This window comes from Tupaia chinensis, unplaced genomic scaffold (assembly GCF_000334495.1).
Source record: "Tupaia chinensis unplaced genomic scaffold, TupChi_1.0 Scaffold000141_1, whole genome shotgun sequence".
In the NCBI taxonomy this organism is placed as follows: Eukaryota; Metazoa; Chordata; class Mammalia; order Scandentia; family Tupaiidae; genus Tupaia; species Tupaia belangeri.
In genome coordinates this window covers 1,583,232-1,587,339 of record NW_006159611.1, presented here as the reverse complement: position 1 = coordinate 1,587,339, position 4,108 = coordinate 1,583,232, and positions in this window count along the sequence as shown.

The window sequence follows — 4,108 nt, the reverse complement described above, 5'->3', positions numbered from 1 at the left end:
CTGCTGAACTGGGTGGAGCCATCTAGCAGAACTTTGGTAGGAACGACCTCCAGGTGAAGATAATCATGGCTTTTACTAGTGCCGGTGCGGGTCAGAACTCTCAGGGCTCTGGCGCACCTGAAATGCTGAGAGCACCGCAGAGAGGACCAGGGAGAGGTTTCAGGGCGGCTGGGGAGGTGCAAGCCCACCAGTAGCCAAGAAAAGCCTCTTTTGTACATAACCATTGAGGTATTTTGTTGCTGTTGTTGTTGTTTTAATTCCTTCTCTGTAATAAACAATCTTGGCAACATGAATTAATTTTCCATGATTTTAATTCTAATGAAATGTTCAGATTGTCAGCTCTAATTAAAATCTTTCGGGGTGAATAAACAGGAATTCTTCTGAATTAGGCTTTGAGCTTGAGTTGAGCGCTCCTAAGAAAATTGTGCAATGCCCCCACCCCCACATCCTGGTATTTACAAAATAAAATAGCATAGAAAGGGTCTCGTCAGGACTTGGTACCATCTGCCTTAACCAGGACGGCTGGGGGGTGGCTGCTCACCCTGCACAGGGCGATGGCCCGGCCTCCTTGTGGACAGCCCGGCAGAACTCGGCCTCTGGGAGCCTGCATTCTGGAAGAGCGAGCTCTCCCTGTCCCCTGACCCGAACACACAGGGGCCTGTCCGCCCTGCCTCACTAAGGGGCAGTGCATGCCCAGTGCTCTCAGTCTCCATCCTCCATGGCAGCTGCAGCTGGGACTTGGGCAAAGCTGGCTCCCCGCTGTGCGTGAAGCAGAGGGAATCTGGTGAGAGGACAGTGACCTTGAAAGGAAAGGGACCAGCTGAAAAGTCAAGGGGAGGGAGCCCCGAGGGAGGAGAGGGAAAACCGGAGAAACGGATGAACAGCAGAAAACCACACGGACCGTCTGGCGTGTCTGGGGAGTAAGAATCTGCAGTGTTTCTTGAAACCACTGCTACAAGGAATGGAGTTTGGGTTCGTTTCACCCCAAGTCAGGCCAGAGGAAACCGGCCACGTCTGGAGGCCTTTGGCTCGGGCCCCCACAAGGGTGACGACGGGTCTGGGTGAGAATGCCAAATGCCAGTCTCCAATGAGACTTCGAGTCAGTTCGCGGTTATCAGAGAAGATGCAGGACAGGTAATATCATGTAGGCCGTGCACGAAAACAAATTCTACACTCATCACCATTGAACTGAGCACTCCTTTAAAAACAAAACAAGATTTGCTTGTTGATTTATGAATGAGAGAGAGAGAATGGGAGATTTTTAAATGGGGTCCTGCCACACCGGGACCCTCCTGCCCAGCCTCCCACTAGCAGTGGCCTTGCCTAGCAGTGTCGCTGAACTGGGCACCTCGCGTTCTCATGTGCCACATCCAGCAATCCAGATGCATTTCCCACACGAACACATGATTACTCACACGAAATGCAACCAGGTGTGCAGAGCGTGTTTCCACACATGCCTCCAGTTATTTCTACGGAACTGGGTGCTGGAGGGATGACCTCTCACCTGCCAGGCTTGGGAAGCCTCTCTCTCTGTCTCAAGTCTGGATCCCACTGTACACACACAAAGTGTGCTCTGTGAACCACTAACCAGGCCAAACACGCATGGACACCCCTTGCTTCCAGGCCCTCTGTGCTGGCTTCACCTCCCCCACACATTTCCTCCAAGTGCAGTTGTCCAAGACAAAGTCCACACATCTGTGAATAAACTGCTATAAAAAGGCCTTGCTGGCCTCTGAAATACTCTTCGAAAGGCTTAGTAACCTGCATTCCTCTTTAGCTCAGGAAAACCGCACAGACTTGCCGCGCGTTCGCTTCCTGTGCCTTTTCTAAGCACGCTCCGTGGTACAGGCTTCTAACTGCTAGACTCCTCTCCCTGCCACATGCAGGACAGGCTGCACAGCACTGTCCGGATCTTTCGGAGGATTAACGGTGCTGTGGAAGTATTTCCACTTCCCTGGCCAACAGTCCCACCTCTGCCATGATGTCACCTAATAGCTCCGTGGAAACGGCCCATTGTGTTCCCAGCTGCCATCTCCTTCGACTTCCAGATTCGTGTGTTCCCCCACCTCTCACCCTGGGCAGCGCGGGGGCTTCATCGAGAAGACAGCCAGAGAAGCCCCTTGGACCCCTGACTCCAGAACATGCCTGAAGCGGTGTGGTGGGAGGTGAGGCCCCCTGTCATCACCAGGAGTAGGTTCAGCTTGGACAGAGTGCTCAGCAGGCTCCCCGGTCTGGGGAGATTGAGAGGAGGAATGAAAGGCCACGGGGTGCTGGCTGGTGGCTCCGTGGTGAGAGGAGACACTGGGACGCTGACCCACGTGGGGGGGTCCAGGTTCACAGATAACACATGCATGCCCGTGATCTGGGCTGGCTGGGGCCAGGGACAGATCGCAGCATCAAAACCCCATGAGAGTGCTCCCCACCCTCTCACCCTCTCTCTGTGTCACATACACTCACTCACAGGAAAATGAACCGTTTAAAAAGACCACAAGACCTAGGGAAGTTCTCCTCTGAAGGGTAGATGGGGGACAAATAGCCCCGTTTTCAGAAGCAAAGGGGCCAAGGGAGATTCTTTACGGTATAGGAAAGCTGCCCAAAAAGGATCAGCAGATGACATAATGGTTAAGTTGCTGGACTCCCCCGTAGTCGACTACAGTTGGAGTTCCGGACCCAGAGGCTTAAAACCCATGCCACAAACATGTGCATGCATGCCCCCAATCCTGAGAGGAGAACAGAGGAGAAGAGATTGCAGCATGGCCCTCTCCCCTGGGGGGTTGACTTCTCGCTTTCTGTCTCTCTGGTGAGCACACGCGTCCTATAGCAGAAATCTCTGAGGGGTGGGGGGGGCAGAAAAGCAAAGCTAGGGGAAGCTTGATATGGAGGACTGAGGGAGGAGCAGGGAGCAGCACTGTGGGGAGGGGGCCCAGATGCAGGAGCTGAGTTTGGCTAGGAAGGGCTTTCAGAGGCGGATCTGATGAGCTCAGAAGCATCGAGCCATGGTCAGGATATGTGGGAGCAGGTGGTAAAACTGAGAACGGTCCCCACCGTGGGGTGAGCCTTCCAGAAGGCAGGTGTGGCCAGTGCAGTGGGTCATCGGCACAGCTGAAAGCTTCCAATCGGATTATTGATTAGGTTAACTTTCCGTGGGATATTGGATTTGGGTTGCATTTCAACCTCAGAGTTCATTACATCTGCATTGTAGTTGACTGTCTTCCACTAAGAAGCACATCTTGAAGTGTCATTCCTGGGAAAAGTATGTGTGTCGACACCTCCGCAGCTGCAGCCCTAAGAATGCAAATACTAGAGCTTCTGCTGAGCTCCCTGAATGGCACGGGGCAGCCTAAATCCATGTTCGGTCTTAGGTATTTACTTAAATTTATTTTACCATAGGGCACATGCACTCACTTGAGAGAGACAGAGAGAGAAAAGTGAGAAATCACTCCCCAGAAGGGATGGACATGCCACTATCCCTTCTCCTCCATTCTCCTCTCAGGATTTTGGGCACACGTGTCTGGCGTGATTTTTCAAGTTGCCAGGTCCAGGGGTTGAACTGAGTCAGGCCATGTGGGAGTCCACCACACCACCTGCTGGCCCCACCCATGTTTTATTTTAAATCCCCGCTCCAGTTTCTTGAAAAAGTAGCATCCCTACCAGTAACTACAAAGGGGGACACACCTAGGAAAGCATCGTCCCATTCGATGGGTTCCAGGACCAGCATATGGTGTAATGGTTACGTCACTGGACTCCCACATAGTCAACGGTGGTTCCAGTCCCAGGTCCAGCAGCTTAAAAATCATGCCGTGTGCGTGTGCATGTGTGCACAAAAATCCTGAAAGGAGAATGGAGAATGGATTGTGGGGTGGTTATCTCCCATGGGGAGTGACTTCTTGCTTTATGTCTCCCTGTCTCTCCAGTAAGCACACACATCCTATAGCAAAAATCTCTCTTAAAAAAAAAAAAGAAAAGTCCAAATTTGGCAAATTATTGATTTCATAAATTATTTATTATTTTATAATATATTATTTAATAATTATTTATTATTTTTATTTTTATTTTTATTTTCAGAGAAAGAGAAAAGGCAAGAAAACCAACCCTCAGGTCTGGGACT